Consider the following 23,122-nt stretch of genomic DNA (forward strand, 5'->3'; position numbering starts at 1 on the left):
GTGTCCAAAAGAGAGAGAACCATCATCTAACTGTCAGAGCAGGTTAATGTTGAGGAGCGTGTTTTACCCTCTGTAGTCCAGTCATTTCCCTAGGTTGGCAGACACCAACTCTCCAGTATTCACTGCTTCCTTCTGGGTATTACCTCGGTTTTTGACTACTGACAAATGTCATTATCTTCGTACTTTCAACACTGATGGAAATCTTCTATTTACGCACGTGATCTTACATTTACCCATCGTTTAGGTTGGAGGGCATTAACTTTTTACTATCGATATGCACTGCTTCCGTCTGGGCAATATCTTAGCTACCTGTGTTTTTAAATATTGACAAATCTCATTGACATCAACTTTAACATATAACATACTTTATCCACTCTATATTGATTGAAATTACAATTCCGCACTAATCTTCCATTTAACATAGTTTTGGTGGATTTATTTGCATGTTACGCTTGCAAAAACAAAGATAAAAGCCTACTCTTATGGGACACAGAAGAAAATGGACGTCCGCACTTAGGTTAGGGATGTCAGCACTACCGTATAGTTAGCAACTAGGCAGACAGATGGTTTCTTGGTGTCAGCACTAGCAGGCCATTCTCCAACACTGTCTTAAGGCTCACAAGCAGCCGTATTAATAGCCGCATTCAGCATGTTGAGGGAGATGATACTTAGGCCCTCGATGACCTGCTTTCGTTTAACTGTGAAAGTGGAGAACAGAGAAGTGCCACATCTGGACCCTCCGGAGCAGCAGCAGCACTCAATGTGGAAGAGACTGGGAGCAGAGGGAGGGAGGCAGTGGGTGAGGCCAGGGGGCTCGAGTGTGTGTGGTTGGGGGAAGGGAGGAGGAGTGTGTGTGTGTGAGTGGGGGGGTGATATCTGTGTGTGTGGGGGCTGGGTGAGAAAGTGTGTGCGTGCGTGTGTGTGCATACAATAATGGGAATACATTTTTTTGCAATGAGGGCATTTGAAATGAAGATTAAGAATAACAGCCATCCAAAAATGTCCTAACGTGCTGACTATTCAAAGAATGCACAGGATGCTTAACTTTGCCTAAAATCTTTCGGATCATTTGTTTATCTTCTTGACAAGGTGTTGGGGCCTTCACAAGCTGTGGTATTGGCTAACTAGGTGTCATTTTATTGTGATTGTGGGGGTTAACTGCTTAGTGCTTAGATTAGGCTCGAATGGGCAATTCTTTAAGGGCTATGCACCTGAATGAACAAGGAGTACTACCTACCATTGGGTGGGCTTTAGTATGGATAGAAGTGAAAGAGTAGTGCTCATGAGGGCTCTAGCGTGTTCATCTTTACTACTAGCATTGGGTTGGACGGCGGCGCTCTGTTTTAGCGGCAGCTAGCATGGCGGACTTGTTTGATAGTCTGTTTTTTATTTATTATTTTTTTACCTTTATTTAACTAGGCAAGTCAGTTAAGAACAAATTCTTATTTTCTATGACAGCCTAGGAACAGTGGGTTAACTGCCTGTTCATGGGCAGAACGACAGATCTGTACCTTGTCAGCTCGGGGATTTGAACTTGCAACCTTTCGGTTACTAGTCCAACACCCTAACCACTAGGCTACCCTGCCGCCCCAATGTGCCAGACCAGCTGCCCTGTGCAACCCTGGAAATAAACTACCATTATTCAATTATGAACGCTCCAATTATTTACAGCTGTGTTTAAAGAAATGTAAATTAACTAAGTCTTGAGGTAATGAATTTGATTCCTCCGGCGTATATAATTTCATGCTATTTGGGAATCAAAAGGCGTATTTTCCTTTTTAGATGTTCCCCCCACCAGTAATGCAGATCCAGCTTAAGCAGTGTGTCGCATTTTAAAAGAGGATCATTCATATTGTTTGGGGAATATTTGTAATCATTCCAAGGCGTTACATGAGTTTGTTTGTTTGTCTGTTCGTTAAGGGCTTTGTGTTGTGCGTATCCCATTTTGGAAACCAGCCAGGATTCATAACGGTTATTCAATTCAAACCAACTGTTAATTTCACAAATGACAACCATTTTGTACGGCTCCTAACCTCACATTAGCATGAGTCCCTGGAATTCAAACAACCTTAAACTTTACCACTGCACAAAAAAGAAAAACTACTTTCTCAGGCCACCGCAGTACACTTTCACACATCTTTTCCCGAGTTGACAGACAAACAAAGAGAAATGGTTGGCAATGGCGGGTATAGCCTATACGGTAAAATCTAGTTTGGAGATGCTATCATTTAGCATTTTATTAACAAAGCCGGACCAGTTGTGCGGTGCTCGAGGGCCCGGCCTACTAATCCTGAGACAGGCAGAGCGAATGGTCTGCGGCTCAGACTTGCCAGCCTCAATTAGCCCTGGTTGAGAGCACAGTGCTGTGTTGGCTGAATCCATTCTCTGCCTGGGTCGGGCCACAGTGTAAACACTGCTCGGTAGAGCCATGCTCTCTGAGGCAGCCATGTTGTTTTCATCGAGCCCTTTCCATTGGTGTTGTCTCCAGGCTCTAGCTATGTCCTTGTGTTGGTGTCGTACTTGTCTTGGTGTTTCGGGATGTGTTTTCACAGTTTATGAGTGTACATGCATGTGCACGGTTAAACAGTTTATATTTACATTCACACCTGTCTCATTCTCACATGAAAAATACTATAGTATACTATCGTTAAATACTATAGTAGACTTTACTGTAGTATTTACTGTTTTTTTGCGGACATGACTGTACTATACTGTAGTTATACAGTTCACTATAGTCTAAATCATGTAGTAAAAATTACTGTAGTTATATACTATAGTAATTACTGTAGCATTTTTATGGACTGTAGTATATTGTAGTATTTACTGTAGTGTTTTTGCAGACATTACTGTAGTATTTAATATAGTGTTTTGTTTTATTATCTTTAACATAGCAGTGGGGGATTTGGTCGAGGTATACTACAATGTGAAGTAAAGTATTCTACAGTATACTACAGTTTACTACATAATTCTACAGTAAGTACTGTAGTGTTCTAGAGTAAACTGTAGTATCTTTTCATGTGGGTACACAGTGCAAGAACCCGAACGGGCAGGTCTAACCATGCACAGGCTGACCCCACTCTAGTCTGTCAGTGTGAGAGTAGAATCCCCCATAATGCCTCAGTCAGTGTCAGTGGTGAGCAGTGCTGTATTTGCTCTGCAGCAGCGGCGTTGTGCTGACCTCGTGAACCCATGTGTAAACAGAGTGCCGTGGCTCCCTCAGTCCAATATTCCCCCTGCACCAAATAAGAAGGACACAGCCAACCAGCCAGCAAGTTAGCCAAAGGTCTGGAGAGAAACAGCCCCTGGCTTCACTCATCACTCACAAAACAGTTCTCCTCTCATAGAGGTGTGGAAAGCTGACTGTTCTCTCTCTTTCTCTCTCTCACTCACTTACTCGTCTTCCTCTTTCTCTCCCTCTCCCTCTCTCTGCCTCTCCCTCACTTACACACCTTCCTCTTGCTCTCTCTCTCTCTTTCTTCCTCTAGCTCTTTCTCTCCACTTGTGGATTTCTCCATGGTATTCACACACTGGCAAATGGCAGTTGAGTTCAACAAAAGCTGAGGTGAAGAAAGGACTGAGATAGGCAGTGAGAACAAGGATGAGTCATTGAGAGAGAAAAATAGAGAGAGGGAGAGGTTGAGAGAGAACAAGAACGATAGAGGTAAATGTGTTTGATTTCAGAAATGCACACAGTTAATAGCTTCCTCTGTGCTGTCTAGTAATATGTCTGTCGATTATTTTCAACCACTCATATTTCCTGGTGGGAGGGACCCATTTCCTCCACATAGACCACACTCATTGTTCCACTGATGAGTGTTAGAGAGTGTTCGCTCTAGCTCCAGTTGTAACAAACCTGATGCAGCTGATCAACCAGCTAATTATTAGAAAATGGTGTGCTAATTTAGGGTTGGAGTGAAAAACTACAGGACGGTAGCTCTCCAGGAACAGGTTTGGACAGCTCTGCACTAACACAAAGAGGTCAGAACTGATCTCGACTCACAATACACCCCTATCTCCAAATCAAATGCCCAGTCACAGGCCCACAGTCAATATTAATAGAAAATCTAGCACAAATGACCCCCCTCCCTTCATCGCTCCACACCCCCACCCATTCCTCTGCTTGTGTATCGAGGTAATGAATTCATAATCTCTAGCCGAGGCCTTTGTAGATCTCTATCGCCGTGGAGATAAGAGAAGCATCGTTCTGCTCTAATAGCTGTCAGTCTGCCTCTCTTCCTGCTCCTGGCTCGGCCTGTCTCCTCTCCCTCACTCTCTCTCTCTCTCTCTCTCTCTCTCTCTCTCTCTGTTCATTTGGGTGTGTGCATGTGTGTGTGCATCAGTGGAGGCTCCTCAGAGGAGGAAGGGGAGGACCATCCTACTCAGCGAATATCTGAAGAAGACAAAAATTGTGAAACAACAAAGAAGTTATCCTGTTTATATACAACAATGCTAAATATATTCCCGTTACTAAATAACTGAATAAAACACACTGTTTTGCAATGAAGGCCTACAGTAGCCTCTAGGGTAGCACCATGGTATAGCCGGAGGACAGGTATTTTCCGTCCTCCTCTGGGTACATTGACTTCAATACAAAGCCTAGGACGCTCAAGGTTCTCAACACCGTAGACTTACACAGTAATTGTGACGAGTTTCTGAAACCCGCTAATTTTCAAAATCCAGAAAAGAGCCTTTAAATTCTACAACCACCAGGAGGAAGCGATTCACAAACGGAAGCGATTCACAAACCATAACAAAGCCATCACCTACATAGAGATGAACCTGGAGAAGAGTCCCCTAAGCAAGCTGGTCCTTGGGCTCTGTTCACAAACACAAGCAGACCCCACAGAGCCCTAGGACAGCAACAAAATTAGACCCAACAAAATCATGAGAAAACAAAACAATACTTACTTGACACATTGAAAAGAATTAACAAAAAAATCATGAATGCTATTTGGCCCCTAACAGCAGTACACAGTGGAAGAATACCTGACCACTGTGACTGACCCAAACAGACTCAGTGAGCATAGCCTTGCTATTGAGAAAGGCCACCGTAGGCAGACCTGGATTTCAAATCAAATCAAATCAAATGTTATTAGTCACATGTGCCAAATACAACAACAATACCTTACAGTGAAATGCTTACTTATGAGCTGCTAACCAACAATGCAGTGGAAAAATATACGGATAATAATAAGAAATAAAAGTAACAAGTAATTAAAGAGCAGCAGTAAAATAACAATAGCGAGACTTTATACAGGGGGGGGGTACCGGTACAAAGTCAATGTGCGGGGGCACCGGTTAGTTGAGGTAATATGTACATGTAGGTAGAGTTATTAAAGTGACTATGCATAGATGATAACAACAGAGAGTAGCAGCGGTGTAAAAGAGGGGGGGGCGGCAATGCAAATAGTCTGGGTAGCCTTTTGATTAGATGTTCAGGAGTCTTATGGCTAGGGGGTAGAAGCTGTTTAGAAACCTCTTGGGCCTAGACTTGGCACTCCAGTACCGCTTGCCATGCGGTAGCAGAGAGAACAGTCTATGACTAGGGTGGCTGGAGTCGTTGACAATTTTTAGGGCCTCCTTCTGACACCAACTGGTATAGATGCCCTGGATGGCAGGAAGCTTGGCCCCAGTGATGTACTGGGCCGTTTGCACTACCATCTGTAGTGCCTTGCGGTCGGAGGCCGGGCAGTTGCCATACCAGGCAGTGATGCAACCAGTCATGATGCTCTCGATGGTGCAGTTGTAGAACCTTTTGAGGATCTGAGGACCCATGACAAATCTTTTTAGTCTCCTGAGGGGGAATTGGTTTTGTCGTGCCCTCTTTACGACTGTCTAGGTGTGCTTGGACCATGTTCGTTTGTTGGTGATGTGGAAAACCTAGGAACTTGAAGCTCTCAACATGCTCCACTACAGCCCAGTTGATGAGAATGGAGGCGTTCTCTGTCCTCTTTTTCCTGTAGTCCACAATCATCTCCTTGGTCTTGATCACAGCCAGGTCTCTGACCTTCTCCCTATAAGCTATCTCGTCATTGTCGGTAATCAGGCCTACCACTGTTGTGTCATCGGCAAACTTAATGATGGTGTTGGAGTCGTGCCTAGCCATGCAGTCATGAGTGAACAGGGAGTACAGGAGGGGACTGAGCACGCACCCCTGAGGGGCCCCTGTGTTGAGGATCAGTGTGGCGGATGTGTTGTTACCTACCCTTAGCATCTGGGGGCTAATCCAAGATCCAGTTGCAGAGGGATGTGTTTTGTCCCAGGGTCCGTAGCTTATTGATGTGCTTTGAGGGAACTATGGTGTTGAACGCTGAGCTGTAGTCAATGAATAGCATTCTCACATAGGTGTTTCTTTTGTCCAGGTGGGAAAGGGCTGTGTGGAGTGCAATTGAGATTGCATCATCTGTGGATCTGTTGGGGCGGTATGCAAATTAGAGTGGGTCTAGGGTTTCTGGGATAATGGTGTTGATGTGAGTCATGACCAGCCTTTCAAAGCACTTCATGGCTTCAGACGTGAGTGCTACGGGTCGGTAGTCATTTAGGTAGGTTACCTTAGTGTTCTTGGGCACAGGCACTATGGTGGTCTGCTTAAAACATGTTGGTATTTCAGACTTGGACAGGGAGAGGTTGAAAATGTCAGTGAAGACACTTGCCAGTTGGTCAGCGCATGCACGCAGTGCACGTCCTGGTAATCCGTCTGCCAAATAGAGTACGAGGCAGAGCTTTGTATGTGGAGTAAAGGTGGTCCAGAGTATTTTTCCCTCTGGTTGCACATTTAACATGCTGATAGAAATTTGGTAAAACAGATAAAAGTTTCCCTGCATTAAAGTCCCCGGCTGCTAGGAGCGTCACCTCTGGGTGAGCATTTTCTTATTTGCTTATGGCGGAATATAGCTCATTCAATGATATCTTAGTGCCTCAGTCTGTGGTGGTATGTAAACAGCTACGAAAAATACAGATGAAAAATCTCTAGGTAGATAGTGTGGTCTACAGCTTATCATGAGATACTCTACCTCAGGCGAGCAATAGCTTGAGACTTCCTGAGATATCGTGCACCAGCTGTTATTTACAAAAATACATAGTCCCCCGCCCCTTGTCTTACCAGACGCCGCTGTTCTATCCTGCCAGTACAGCGTATAACCAGCCAGCTGTATGTTGATAGTGTCGTCATTCAGCTATGACTCCGTGAAGCATAAGATATTACAGTTTTGAATGTCCCGTTGGTTTTTTAATCTTTTGCATCGGTCATCTATTTTATTCTCCAAAGATAGCACGTTTGCTAGCAGAATGGAAGGAAGTGGAGGTTTATTCGATCACCTACGAATTCTAAGAAGGCAGCCTGCCCTCTGGCCCCCTTTTCTCTGCCTCTTCTTCACGCAAATCACAGGGATCTGGGCCTGTTCCCGAGAAAGCAGTATATCATTCGCGTCGGGCTCGTCAGACTTGTTAAAGGGAAAAAAGGATTCTACCAGTCCGTGGTGAGTAATCACAGTCCTGATGTCCAGAAGTTATTTTCGTCATAAGAGACGATAGTGGCAACATTATGTACAAAATAAGTAAAAAAATAAGTTACAAACAACTCAAATAAACAAACGAAAAAGCACAATCGGTTGGGGACACGTAAAACGTTAGCCTTCTTCTCCAGTGCCGTTGTTACACAAGAAAAGTCAGGCTATGTGCACACTGCCCACAAAATGAGGTGGAAACTGAGCTGCACTTCCTAACCTCCTGCCAAATGCATGACCATATTATTACAAACCCAATTTAGATAAACTCCCATATCTACTGGGTGAAATACCACAGTGTGCCATCACAGCAGCGAGATTTGTGGCCTGTTGCAACCAGTGAAGAACAAACACCATTGTAAATAGAACCCATATTTATGTTTATTTATTTTCCCTTGTGAACTTGAACTATTTGCACATATGACATTGGAAATGTCCTTTGGAATTTTTGAGGGTTTGTTTACTGTTAATGTTTTTATTGTTAATTTCACTTTTGTTTGTTATCTATTTCACTTGCTTTGGCAATGCTAACATATGTTTCCCATGTCAATAAATCCCTTAAATTGAATTGAATAATTCAATCTAGATTTTCTCTTCTTAGTTTACCTTTCACTTACTTAGCTAATGCGGCTAATTTAACCTACTCGACAACCTGACTCAAACAGAGAGGAATGCTATGTTAGCTAGCTGGCTAAGGCTATTCAACACTGCAACTCTTCCAACTCAAGATAAGCTTTCAGTTGTATTAATTTATTGCCACTAGGGCCCGCCAGTGTAATTGCTAAACTGCTTGTTGTACACTGTACTGCATGATTGTACACATTGATTGGATTGTGGGTTTACTAACGTGTTAGTTCTAGTTTGTTGAATATAATGTTAATATATATAGTGACAACGATGTAGGCTGTGTAGCACTAAAGTCCACAAGCGAAGGTAAAAGGTCAGAGGTCGGAGAACTCGTAGATGTGAGAAGGAATTATACAATGAGCAAAGTGATGATGCTGTATGTAGCTGTGAACGGTGTGTGGGTGATCAGGGGTGTATTGATTCTACCGATTCGGTGGCTAAATATTTCTTAAACAGAAGCAAATGCAACGAAATGGGGAGGGACCTACCTGAATTTGTCCTTTCACATTCTGCAACTGTTTGGACAAAAGGTTACACCCCAGATCAGCTAGACGGTATCACCTGTGCACCTACATTATAAATTTTAATTTTGTAGGGCAAATTCATGCACACGAAAAAAGCGCCCTCCCTAATCTTGAATTGCACTGAGAGCCACTGGCGTGCCTGTGATTGTGTTTGTGTGTGTGTGTGTGCATGTGGAAACCAATCGAGCTATCAGCAGCAGCCCCAGTACTGCTCCCTCACAAAGCTACAGTCCTCAGCTCTCTGTGTCCATGCGCCAAGATGAAAATGGTGCGAATTCCTCTAAAAAGATGAGAATATATTTGAGTGTTAAGTGTCGGGGAGAGGGAGCCCCTAGGGGACATTTGGCTGGAAATAAATGTGTTTTGTACCTGGGGCCTTCTTCTTCTTCTTCTTCTTCTCCTAGACCTACCTGACAAACTCTCCATCACAGGGGGAGTAAATAGTGCCATATGAGGAACTCTAAGTAACTGAAGTTGCAAGCTGCCGCTGCCACCCCTCTGGGTGACACAGAGGAATAGAGGAGGAGGGGGACTGTAGAGCATCTTTCATTTTCCTGCACATGTGTTGTCACCTGAAAACAGAACATGAGAGAATCTGAGCTACTTTCCCCCGAGTGGCGCAGCGGTCTAAGGCATTCCATTTCAGTGCTAGAGGCGTCACTAGAGACCCTGGTGTGATCCTGGGCTGTATCACAACAGGCCGTGATTGGGAGTCCAATAGGGTGGCGCACAATTGGCCCAGCGTCATCCGTGTTAGGGTTTGGCCGGGGTAGGCCGTCATTGTCAATAAGAATTTGTTTTTAACTGACTTGCCCAGTTAAATAAAGGTTACATGTAAAAAATAATTGCAACAGGTCTTCTCAGCCGTGGACCTTGAGTAACATGTGGTGACTATTTTGGATTGGAATGTCAACCCTGACCCCCTAAGCTTGAAAGCATATAGGGACCACATATTTATAGTACTGTATAATCCATACAGTGCCAATTTCCCAAACACAGATTCCCAGAGAATCTCCTTTGAAAACGCATTTTAGTCCAAGACTAGGCTCAATCTGACCCATGCTGTATAAAGTAACTTGTTAAAATATGATCGTTTGGGGATTATATCGTCTTCACAGGCTCGGAATAAAAACAAAACAAAAAAACAATACTTCGTAAGAAGAATAATATGGCAACTACTGTCTAATACAAAAAACAATGAAATAATAATGATAATAGTAAACTAAAACATACATTAACAGCATAAAAAAAAGATGATGTACAACTACTAATAGGCCTACAACTAATAAAAACTACTGCTAAAAACTACTAATACAACTAATAAAACCAAGTACCTATAATATCTACATACGTATTTACACATATCATCATTATTCCTGTCAGGATGCACGCTTTGCATTTGTAATTGCTGCCATTGTCGAAAGGAATAGTGTATTGTAAAGTTAGTTGTTCCTTATTATATACAGGGAAATGTAAGTTGGTACATTTAAAAAAAATACATTGTTACCAATACGCAGTTATCTTCTGTTTGGGAGTGACAGACAATTTAGTGACTCATACAGTCTGCAATGACGTGTCTTATAATGGCATCCAGGAATTGATTTTTTTAAATGGATGATGTCACCATAGTCTAGGACAGAAAGCAGCAAATGGGTTACTAAGGTCTTTCTAATGGATACAGTAAAACAATTATTAGATCTGTATAGTAACCCAAGCTTATAGTTAATTGTTTTTTTTATTACAATCAATATGCTTTCCCAAAGATTTCCAAATATTTCAAGCAACACTTTTCAAGCATTGTTCCATCACTTGTACAGTGGGGAGAACAAGTATTTGATACACTGCCGATTTTGCAGGTTTTCCTACTTACAAAGCATGTAGAGGTCTGTAATTTTTTATCATAGGTACACTTCAACTGTGAGAGACGGAATCTAAAACAAAAATCCAGAAAATCACATTGTATGATTTTTAAGCAATTAATTTGCATTTTATTGCATGACATAAGTATTTGATCACCTACCAACCAGTACGAATTCCGTCTCTCACAGACCTGTACGTTTTTCTTTAAGAAGCCCTCCTGTTCTCCACTCATTACCTGTATTAACTGCACCTGTTTGATCTCGTTACCTGTATAAAAGACACCTGTCAACACACTCAATCAAACAGACTCCAACCTCTCCACAATGGCCAAGACTAGAGAGCTGTGTAAGGACATCAGGGATACAATTGTAGACCTGCACAAGGCTGGGATGGGCTACAGGACAATAGGCAAGCAGCTTGGTGAGAAGGCAACAACTGTTGGCGCCATTATTAGAAAATGGAAGAAGTTCAAGATGACGGTCAATCACCCTCGGTCTGGTGCTCCATGCAAGATCTCACCTCGTGGGGCATCAATGATTATGAGGAAGGTGAGGGATCAGCCCAGAACTACACGGCAGGACCTGGTCAATGACCTGAAGAGAGCTGGGACCACAGTCTCAAAGAAAACCATTAGTAACACACTACGCCGTCATGGATTAAAATCCTGCAGTGCACACAAGGTCCCCCTGCTCAAGCCAGCGCATGTCCAGGCCCGTCTGAGGTTTGCCAATGACCATCTGGATGATCCAGAGGAGGAATGGGAGAAGGTCATGTGGTCTGAAGAGACAAAAATAGAGCTTTTTGGTCTAAACTCCACTCGCCATGTTTGGAGGAAGAAGAAGGATGAGTACAACCCTAAGAACACCATCCCAACCAGGAAGCATGGAGGTCAAAACATCATTCTTTGGGGATGCTTTTCTGCAAAGGGGAAAGGACGACTGCACCGTATTGAGGGGAGGATGGATGGGGCCATGTATCGCGAGATCTTGGCCAACAACCTCCTTCCCCCAGTAAGAGCATTGAAGATGGGTCGTGGCAGGGTCTTTCAGCATGACAACGACCCGAAACACACAGCCAGGGCAACTAAAGGGTGGCTCCGTAAGAAGCATCTCAAGGTCCTGGAGTGGCCTAGCCAGTCTCCAGACCTGAATCCAATAGAACATCTTTGGAGGGAGCTGAAAGTCCGTATTGCCCAGCGACAGCCCCGAAACCTGAAGGATCTGGAGAAGGTCTGTATGGAGGAGTGGGCCAAAATCCCTGCTGCAGTGTGTGCAAACCTGGTCAAGAACTACAGGAAACGTATGATCTCTGTAATTGCAAACAAAGGTTTCTGTACCAAATATTAAGTTCTGCTTTTCTGATGTATGAAATACTTATGTCATGCACTAAAATGCAAATTAATTACTTAAAAATCATACAATGTGATTTTCTGGATTTTTGTTTTAGCGCACAGTTGAAGTGCACCTATGATACAAATTACAGACCTCTACATGCTTTTTAAGTAGGTAAACCTGCAAAATCAGCAGTGTATCAAATACTTGTTCTCCCCACTGTATGTGCATGATTTAGTAATGAGACACATCACATCAAAATTATATCTCTTCCACTTTCTCCAGCGGCATGCATCACATGCAGTTACACAGCTTTGGTGAAGCCTCAACAAAAACAATGAGAGAGGGAGAGAGAGAGAGAGGATAAGAACTCCCAGTGTAGTCGACTCATTACTCTGTTATGGATTGCACATGTCAAGCCGTAAGTGCTCCTTTATCCTTCCATGCACTAACCCGTATTTCCCTAGTCCCAGTGAAATTTACCATGTTAAGCCCCACGCCACCAGGGGAAAAGCGGTGTGCAGCGCTCCAAGATTTATCGGAATGATTAAATTAGGCAGCGGCGAATAAGGAGGATGGGGAGGAGAAGAAAAATCTACATAAAAATCACGCCGAAGTTTTATTCAGTGTTCAAATTGATTAGCCCTCTTTTACCTTTTACAGTGTTACATATCAAACTGGGTTTCAAATAAAGAGTAGTGAAGGGGGGGGGGGGGGGGGTGCTCGCATGGGTAGTTTGTCACAGAATGTACACTAGATATTGATATTTGAAAGACTTAATCCATTACGATCTGAGCCCCTTGAAAAGTTCACGGCACAAATACACCCTCAAATTGGAGAAATGGCCTTGTTAGTGCTGTTCCTCCAAAAGGCATGCCACGCCTGCACTTGTTCTATTTTCTTGTCCAATATCCATTGCGGATGGCAACAGCCTCAAGGCTAATAAACAGAAGTGTTGACATAATTCGATTTGAAAGTGTTCATGTCAATTATAACCGGTTTGAACAGAGCCTCAGGCCAAACAACGGACACCAACATGTACTTGTAGAGGATGAACCAGTCGTGTGTGCACGCTAACTGGAATTCAGGCACAGGATCTGTAACAGCTGATTTGAAAAGTGCAGCTACAGCACTATTGTGTTTTGGTCTTTAAACAACGTTGTTGTTTAAAAACTCTCCCATTAAAGAGCCTTTAGGAAGCTGTCATTTAATAACCGACTCTCAGAGAGAGTAAACTTTTTTTATCTTTGGTTTCGAAATAGGCTAATGGGACTGATTTATGACGTTTGGATCTGCTATGGGTCTGCTATGGTTACAACCCTTTTTGTGCCTATATAGAACAAATGTTCTTATGGTTCTTTATATAACATTTATGGAGAATGGTTCTATAAATAACCTTCTTCAATCTGGAGGGTTCTTTTGTAGACCCTTTTGAAGAATCATACAGGTTTGTTTATTTATTTTGGTACGCCATATTATAATCGTTTCATTTCCATAGACGTTATTATTGTGTTAATTGCCAAGTTGAATCAAATGTGTTAGCCCTGAAATGGCTGTGGCTGCCTGAGGACAAAATTGAGAACTGATGTAGACAACAGCACTTTGAGATTTCAGCTGATGTAAGAAGGGCTATATAAATAAATTGGATTTGATTTGAATTGACAGAAGGCCAAACGTGAGTCTTTCACAAGACGCCATTAACGGCCATGGTCATATTCACAATGCAATGTCATATAACACAAAAGGTTAAATCCACTGGAATTACATTTACTCACTGTTGAAGAAAAAGAGCTGTGATCAAACCACGCCCCCAAAATATTCTAATCAGCCACTTACATTTGAATTATCACTAAAAGAGGGAAGAACCCTTTTCTATAAACTGCAAAGAACCCTTGGCAAACCCACTTTTCTTAATGTGTATCATATTTTATGAACTATGAATTTTTACGTCAGATTTCAATCGTGTAGGCCTATAGTTTAACAGCAATATTGTCAACATTTACATTTAATTTATAACATTCGGTTATTTAACCACAAGCAATGGTAGGTTAATTACATGTTTGATCAAATGAATGCGCAAATAATTCATGTTTATTCTTTGCGGAACACTATGCTGTTCAGATTGAACGGAATGGGCAGACGCACGCGCGCAAATCAGGTCCAAATGCAGCCTACTGTCCTGCCTATCTATCGTAGTGTAAAATACCACATCTGACTGTTTGAGAACACATGTAAGAAAACTGGCTAATTTAAGATCACTATGTCCACGTTGTACACATACACCGCTACCCTTCCGCAACCCTCCCTCTCTCCTGGCCCAGTTTTCTCTCAAAAGGGTCGACGGTGAAGGTTTCAAATAACGTTCGACCCCCAAATCCTCATCTGTTTCCACTCTGTAATGTCATTCACCAGCGAGCGGTCACGTGAGTGTAGAGAGGAGGCTGTACGTTGTGTGTGTGTGTGTGTGTGTGAGTGTGTGGCGGGGGGGTAAATCGACTATGGGGGCACTCGACACGGGTCTTCCCACCGCCAGTCGAATGAGGTGGATTTAGGAAAAATCCCAAAACCTGGGACGTGGAGATAAACCACAGCAGCAAACAGATACGCATGGAAATCATCGCACGGCTCGCATTTGGGATCATATACTTCTGTTCTATTGAGGCGATCTACTTACTGAAGGAGACTGATATGAAAACCGAAGACAGACTTGCAAGAAAGAGAATGATTGTAGCTGTGGTTTTCCCCGTATCAAAGTGACTCAACGCTTTTGCCCAATTGAAATGTATGATTATTCTCCACTTCGTTATTTCATGGACGCGACATAAGCTTTTTCTTTTGCAGGGGAAAAGGAATTTCAAGTATCTCTCATCTGCCCCCCATAAACTAACCTCTCGGAGGGGGGCGGTAAAAAAAAAAAGACTCTTCTCACGCCACTAAAGTAAGGTCTTACTATTTCCTTTCTGGCTTTCTTGCGTTTTTTTTTAGAGAGAAATGAGAACGAAAATAATAGTTGTTTGATTCAAAGTACCTATCCATAGGCTGTAAACGTTTTCTCACAGTAACGTTAGTCTTCAACGTACCCTTACTTGCTTCCCGCAGATGCCTTTGTTCAACTTCACAAAACGAAAACAGTTTAAAAAACACTTATTTCACACCAGTATGACAAAGTTACATTATAACTGTATTATTATTATAGCAAAACGTACTTTTTTTCTTTTCTTAAGTAATTCATCTTTTCAACCATAACTAAGAAAGTCATTAGTGTTTTATTCTATTTTACTTACAGTCAGCAAGACGTTGAGTAAATGAAGCTACAATAATGTTGCAGTATGTAGCCAAACCTTTCAAATGTATTTAGACAAATTAAGTTGAATTCCTTGATGACTATTTTTGGTTTAGAGACTCGTATGTAGTCTACAGTAATCTCGTTAAATGTGGTCTCCGCTATGTTTTCGTGTTGCAAACAACCGTATAAAAACGGCGCGGCAATTGGTGAAGGCTTGTGCCCAGGGGATATGCGCTTTTCACTTCGTTCCCAAGGACGGCCTATCTCAAGACTGTTATTATGTTGATGATGTGTTCCTTTTGAGATGAGCTCAATTGTAGGAGCCGCCATTGAAGCGTGATCTGAGGGCGATTGTCATGAAATCATTGGGCATAAAAGATCTAGGCCTATTTCTAAATTATAGCTCAGAAAAAGATTGAAGTTGAGCCATAGCTTCTGTTTCACTCTCCTATTAACATCAGTTCAATATATCAGTGAGGACGCGGTGAACTTTTGATGACGCATGCTGTGCTGGAAAGTTTTGGACACGGTTCGGTTGCCCACAGGCAGTGCTGAATTATCCTATTTTATGTAGGACGAATCGAATTTGAATCACAATTGGTCTTGATTTAGCATCTAAGCACTTCTAAAATCTTTCCAGAGGCAACATTTTGTTCCTTTTGAACAAACTCTCACTTAATTTAAACCCAAATATGGAAAGACAATGAATCAGTGTGACTGATACATAGAAATAACAATGAAATACTTACGTTTGGACTATATTGTTGTCATATTATATATGACATATTACACCACCCTCTAATGCAGCATGTATATATATATAATAGCTTCACAAAATACATATATTGAGGTCTATGTCAACAGAAAAACATTGGATTTATTGTTTTCTTCCAGGCTTTTTAAATTGTGAAATCTGCTTGCAGTTAAATATTACATCTTGTTGTTGGATAGAATAAATAAACCACTTTGTAATGATGAGATCCACATGTTGATTGTCAGAAGGGAGAAAACGTGTCATCCTTTAGAGTAATTGGACAACACCTTGCATACAAAGAGGCACGAGCCAACTGTGTCCAGCATCCTTAATGTCACTTTAATTGAACAATTTATCACCACTGATCACTGTCAGATGCTAGGAAACAAAGAAGAGGAAAAGGCAAGAGGAATGCTGCCAGGCAGGCAGAGGCAGTTAACTGTGACCAAAGGATGTCACAGACTCTGTATCTGCCTTCGGATAAACCACAAATCAATGCATTTATGACTGACAAGCCCGTAAGGAGCTGTAAATGAATAAAAGTTGCTCAGTGATGAAAACATTTAATCTGAAAACTCTGTTTATTGAACAAACTTTTGATTTCCCCGAAGCGTTGGGGGATTTTTTTTCTTCCTCTTCTCACTTGGAAGGGGAAAAGTTAATTGAATTGTGCCCCGGATATGATTTTTGTAAAAAGGTCTTTGTAGGTGTCCTCCCTAGGGTTGTGAAATTCATTTCCTTGCAATTATTACTTTCCAAGCTGTTTTCTTATTTCCCACTTATCTGCACGGTGCTTTTTCTCCATTTTTGAAAGGATCAAAAGGAGGTGATTCCAGACTCTAGTCTTCAGGCCCACTGTCAGAGTAAATAGTAATTACACTGAGGGGCACAACATTGACGTTTTCAGTTGTTTTGACTTTCTGCCTCCCACTTTGAGGCCTGTCTAGGAACTCACACAATGCAATGGTTCTTTATACTGTTAGATTGCAGGACCTTCATGTCGCGTTGTCAAACCAAGTTTTAAAAAAAACGTTGTATTATTAACAATTTCATGTAGTACTAGGCCTAATTGTTTTTTCTTCTTCTATTGGGTGAGTCTTTACCACCCAGTGCCATGTTGATTGCGTTTGAAATGAAATAAGAACATTTTTGGTAACATGTTTTCCAATTAGCCCTGTTGCTTTTCAGCTTTGGACGCTATGGTGACAGGCAGCATTAATAGCAGCTGCACCAGCGGACTCTATTGTGTTATCAGCGAGAGAGAGAGAGAGAGCGGGATAGAGAGACGTGTGTGCAGCACCTGCCGTCTTTACTCGGCCTACTAATTGTGTTTATTCCTCTTAATTTGTCCTGAGTGCTAAATCGGTGCACTTCAACTGATGTTGGGTGCAATTTGTCTGGCGGTGAATGGAGGAGGCATTGTGTCTTTGAACGGTAGCCCTTTTCCCTTTGATACCCGGACTTAGTGGTTTCAATCGTCGCTAAGGGAGGATACCTTTTACGTAGTCAGTTAATGGAAAGGGTGGATCACGACTTGCGCTGTAGATTTTTTATTTGATTTATTTCACCTTTATTTCACCAGGTAGGCTAGTTGAGAACACCTTTATTTCACCAGGTAGGCTAGTTGAGAACAAGTTCTCATTTACAACTGCGACCTGGCCAAGATAAAGCAAAGCAGTGCGACACAAACAACAACACAGAGTTACACATGGGATAAACAAACGTACAGTCAATAACACAATAGAAAAAAATGTACATATACAGTGAGTGCAAGTGAGGTAAGTTTAGGGAGGTGAGGCAATAAATCGGCCATAGTGGCGAAATCATTTCAATTTAGCAATAAACACGGGAGTGGTAGATGTGAAGAAGATGAATGTGCAAGTAGAGATACTGGGGTACAAAGGAGCAAAACAAAATAATAATGAGGGCTTTGACTGGTTTGTGACTTAACCCTTCATCAAGATCTCAGTGGTGAATCATAGATGGAGTAGCCTCCATTCAAACTGCCCAAAGTAGGGTCGAAATAAATCGGACCATCTTCCAAGCTCCAGTTACTGCTTGTAGCTTTCCACCTCACACCTGCACTGTGGCCACAGGGGATAAGCGATTAGGGCTGTGGAATTATTGACCGCTTTGCCCAGACGTGTTCACCGGAGTCCAAATCAGTAGATTGGCCTCGGCAACAGGCCCCTGTTGGAGGTGAGAATTTGCCCTAACCCCGAGATTCCCAAAATGATATTTACACACGAGTCTCCCCTGAGCGCGGGTTGGCCCAAAACAAGCAGTGCTCGCTTTAGGGGGTGCCGCAGTGTCAGAGCCCGAGACCAGATAAGACAGACAGGAATAGTGGCGGCGAACTCGACAGGATTGATCCATATCACACTCGGTTGTACGCCTGAGCTAGGACGGGAGGCTCAAGTCTCTTCTCTGTCTCATGCTGGCTTTTCCTAAATCTGCCCACAGACAGATAAAGCTCAAGCTCTGACCTTGCTTTGGCACCAGAACTTCCTCTTGTCTATCTGGGGGCTCTAAAGGGACTTCATAGACACACTGCCAGGGCATACACATCCCTCGTCCCCAGATACGGGGGGTTTGCCCCAATGATTTGCTCCAGTTCCTTTGATGATGATGTGTTGATAGTGCAGTATTTACTTTGGGGAGGGGGCAAGGGTACCCCCTTGTTTGACTCCTATGCCGGCTATTCCCCACACACCCCTCCTGTTCCAATCCTCAGTCTTTATGGTTATGGAGTTAATGTGAACTGGTGTTTCATGGAGAGGTTGTAATTAACACCCCGCCTGGGATAAGCCAGGCGATTGGGCTCTTTCTGTCTCTCATGCCCCCTCTGATTCCGTCTCTGGGCCGCTCTCCAGCTTGTTAAGTATGACTACCAGCTGGTGTTCCCAGATTGATGGAGCCTTCGCCTTGGGGCGTCCTCACAAACCTGGTTATGTCCGGAAAAAGGCACCCCACCCAGAGTTATGACCCCTAGGAGGTTGTGGAGAGCCACTGACACCCCATTCATACGCCTGAGGGGGTCATGTTGGCAGGTTGGGATTGGCCCATTTATTCTCCACTTAGGGCCCACACTGGATGGCTGTCCCATTGAGCCATTGGCAGGGGGATTTGTGAAGTCTTAGTTTGTCTTATAAGGAATTGTCGTAAATGTAGGCCTACATGAAGTATTGTAAGTATTCCTCAGACCCACCGACAGACTGTCGGAGTTGTGTGCTGGTGGGGTGTGGTATCGAAGGGGATCCCCATCCCCCAGTGCATTCTCAATCAATGCTGTTGATCACCCCAACATGTTGAAGTAAAGGAATTCAAGGTAAATTGAGATACTTTTCTGAACGACGACCAAAAGACATATGCAGGAGGAAGGACACACATATACAGTCGTGGCCAAACGTTTTGAGAATGACACAAATATTAATTTCCACAAAGTTTGCTGCTTCAGTGTCTTGAGATTTTGGTCAGACGTTGCTATGGAATACTGAAGTATAATTACAAGCATTTCATAGGTGTCAAAGGCTTTTATTGACAATTACATGAAGATGATGAAAAGTGTCAATATTTGCAGTGTTGACCCTTATTTTTCAAGACCTCTGCAATTCACCCTGGCATGCTGTCAATTAACCTCTGGGCCACATCCTGACTGATGGCAGCCCATTCTTGCATAATCAATGCTTGGACTTTGTCAGAATTTGTGGGTTTTCATTTGTCCTCCCGACAATTGAGGATTGACCACAAGTTCTCAATGTGATTAATGTCTGGGGAGTTTCCTGGCCATGGACCCAAAATATCAATGTTTTATTCCCCGAGCCACTGAGTTACTACTTTTGCCTTATGGCAAGGTGCTCCATCATGCTGGAAAAGGCATTGTTCGTCACCAAACTGTTCCTGGATGGTTGGGAGAAGTTGCTCTCGGAGGATGTGTTGGTGCCATTCTTTATTCATGGCTGTGTTCTTAGGCAAAATTGTGAGTGAGCCCACTCCCTTGGCTGAGAAGCAACCCCACACATGAATGATCTCAGGATGCTTTGCTGTTGCTAAACTGATGGTAGCGCTCACCTTGTCTTCTCTGGACAAGCTTTTTTCCGGATGCCCCAAACAATCGGAAAGGGGATTCATCAGAGAAAATGACTTTACCCCAGTCCTCAGCAGTCCAATCTCTGTACCTTTTGCAGAATATCAGTCTGTCCCTGATGTTTTCCCTGGAGAGAAATGGCTTCTTTGCTGCCGTTCTTGACACCAGGCCATCCTCCAAAAGTCTTCGCCTCACTGTGCGTGCAGATGCACTCACACCTGCCTGCTGCCATTCCTCAGCAAGCTCTGTATTGGTGGTATCCACGATCCCGCAGCTGAATCAACTTTAGGAGACAGTCCTGGCGCTTGCTGGACTTTCTTGGGAGCCCTGAAGCCTTCTTCACAACAATTGAACCGCTCTCCTTGAAGTTCTTGAAATATCCTTGCCTGTGATGCCCTTTTTGTGCAAAGCAATGATGACGGCACGTGTTTCCTTGCAGGTAACTATGGTTGACAGAGGACGAACAATGATTCCATGCACCAACCTCCTTTAGAAGCTTCCAGTCTGTTAATCGAAATCAATCAGCATGACAGAGTGATCTCCAGCCTTGTCCTCGTCAACACTCACACCTGTGTTAACGAGAGAATCACTGACATGATGTCAGCTGGTCCTTTTGTGGCAGGGATGAAATGCAGTGGAAATGTTTTTGGGGGATTCAGTTCATTTGCATGGCAAAGAGGGACTTTGCAATTAACTTTGCAACTAATTGCAATTCATCTGATCACTCTTCATAACATTTTGGAGTATATGCAAATTGCCATCATACAAACCTGAGGCAGCAGACTTTGTGAAAATTAATATTTGTGTCATTCTCAAAACTTTTGGCCACGACTGTACGTAAACACACCTTTGTTTTCCGTCTTTCACGCATCTCGCAGAGCAAAATGAATGTTGCTAAGACGAACGATTGTTGCCAAGATGACAAATGTCACAGACTTTCTCCTCAGTCACAAACAAAAAGCACACGCTCTGTTAATGCACGACGTGGCACTTGAATTACACATTACGTTTAACATTTCTATTAGCAATGTACGAGGTTTGCTAGAATGCCAACATGTGACATTCGAAATGCATACCAAACATAGTAAATCTTTGTTTTCCCTCGGCTTTAGCATTTCAGTGCTATAGAAAGTGGGAATGTTGCTGTGTTTACATGCCCCAGAGAGCCCCATTCTAGCATTCTTTCTAAGAGTGTGATGCCAATAGCGCTTCAGGCTTGGGAGTGGGGCTACTGCTATACTTAGACAGAAACTGGCAACAGTAGTGGAAGATTGGGTCAGGTAGTAGTAACAGCCTGCCCAAGCTGGAGGAGGGGTGGTAAAGATAGGGGTTAAAGGGGGGTGTGTACGGGGGGGGGGGGGGTTGGGCGTTGAGTCTTTAGAAGCTAAAAAAGCCCCGAGGGGAGAAGTGGTAGGGGAGGGGAAAAGAGCGAGAGCGAGGGAGATGGGGGTCTTCATGTGCGAAAAGCTGTTAATCCTCTGGCTTTTGTGTCCAAACAGAAAGCCCAGGGCAAGATGGGTAGGTCCGGGGGCATTCAAAAGCCCCTCTTTTGTTGTCGTTCTCCCCCCAAAACTGGCGGACATCTGGTAGGGGAAACGGAATGGCAATGGGGTAACTTTGGGGGAAGGGGGGTTGAGTGAGTGAGGGAAAGGGGGTGTTGTTATAGTGAAAAGGAGGGAATGACCAATGGGAGTTGGCAGATAATTGATGGATGCAAGTAATTGTGTGTAGTGCAAGCATGGAAACATGGGCCTCTGGGAGAGCGGGGGCTAGGGAAAGGAGGAGAGGGGGGGAAATGAGTTTGCATCTCACGGCTGTTACAGCGCATCACTCAAGGATGGCTAGGGTTAAACAGGAGTAAGAACCTTTCTGTCAAGTCATTTGTTCATCTCAGTACATGGGGGATATTCGTCTGGTTGTGACAAATAGCATAGCAGTCAGGGAGCCCCCTATGTCAGCCTCAAACAAGTCCAATTGGAAGTACCCGGAAGGCGTACAGTCCTTCTGGTATCCTATCGAGCTTGACTCGATTTGTATGCAGACGCTGTTTTTTTGTTTGTTGCAAATATAGTGTGCCTAAAACGCCTCCTCACGATTTCTCGTAATTCTCATTTCCGTCTCTTTTCAGACCGACACACTGAAACCATTTATTTTGTATTAATAATCCCCCTTTCCCGTCAAAGCTCCAATCAAAAGACTGTAATTACAACTGGGAGATCGAGCTCCTTCTAATAACGTGGCAGTGCGCGCCTGGTTTTCAAAAGGCATGTGCTCTAGCCTGTATACACAAATGACACTGCACCAGTGGTGCGTGTAAAAGAGCGAGTCGAGATGCATTTTGTTTCCCTCGCCTTTGCTGCGAATCACAGGCTTGTCTCTTGCCGACGAGAAGAAAGGAACGTGTTTTGTCATGCGCATCGCTCTGGAAGCAAGTACATCGTTCGGAGGCGAGACGCCCTCGCAGGCAGCTCGACGTATGACATTTCTATGTAAATACCAGGCGGCCCCCGCTGTATTCAGGAGGACAGCTAACAGACTGTTTTTCCCAGACATTTGTTGTGGTAAATGCTTGGCTGTTTGGACCCAACCGTTACCCTGTCAGGTGGGATGAAGGCATAGTTGTAGCTCCTTATTTTCTTGTTTATAGCACTGCTGCTATCCGTGTGTGTGCCTCGGGTTGTCCACAACCTCTGGCTACACACAGATACACACACACACACACACGCACACACACACGCGCACACACACACACATATGAAAGGTAGCAACATATCCCCTTGATACATGATACAATAAAACAATTTTTTTTGTCTTTATTTTTTTCTTACCTCATCCCCAAATTTTGAACAGTAGCCAATCTCTGTAGCGGTAGCTAAACGTAATTGAGAAGGGAAGAATGATGGGGAAAATACATAAATTAACTCTTGTGTCTCAGTGTCAGTGGAGATAATCCTGGCAATCAAAGAGATACGGAGCTTTGGAGATTACTGGGACCAGAGGGAGGTGTATCTATACAGCCTTCTTATTTATGTATTATTACGCACGCTGAAATACATTTGGGGAAAAAACATTTCTCTTTTTTTTTAATTGGAGAGATTGTCTCCAACGGTAAACCGCTTTACACTTTTTGTTTGTTACAAAAGTGGGG

The 23,122-nt window shown here is 43.2% G+C and overlaps 1 protein-coding gene across 22 annotated transcripts in view; it reads left to right on the top strand.

Moving 5' to 3' along the window:
• Positions 1-23,122, top strand: part of LOC109902268 (receptor-type tyrosine-protein phosphatase S) — a 275,922-nt gene that overhangs the window by 49,677 nt on the left and 203,123 nt on the right. For 7 of the 22 annotated variants that reach the window (XM_031786402.1, XM_031786414.1, XM_031786416.1 and 4 more), the window contains exon 1: positions 14,284-14,785. The exons of 1 other annotated variant lie outside the window; for it this stretch is intronic. The gene's annotated coding sequence lies outside the window, so the exon portion shown is untranslated. Of the gene's footprint in view, positions 1-14,283; positions 14,786-23,122 lie in introns of those variants that run through there. 14 more of the 22 variants (XM_031786394.1, XM_031786397.1, XM_031786403.1 and 11 more) reach the window with 6 other exon arrangements.

This window comes from Oncorhynchus kisutch, linkage group LG13 (assembly GCF_002021735.2).
Source record: "Oncorhynchus kisutch isolate 150728-3 linkage group LG13, Okis_V2, whole genome shotgun sequence".
Taxonomy (NCBI): Eukaryota; Metazoa; Chordata; class Actinopteri; order Salmoniformes; family Salmonidae; genus Oncorhynchus; species Oncorhynchus kisutch.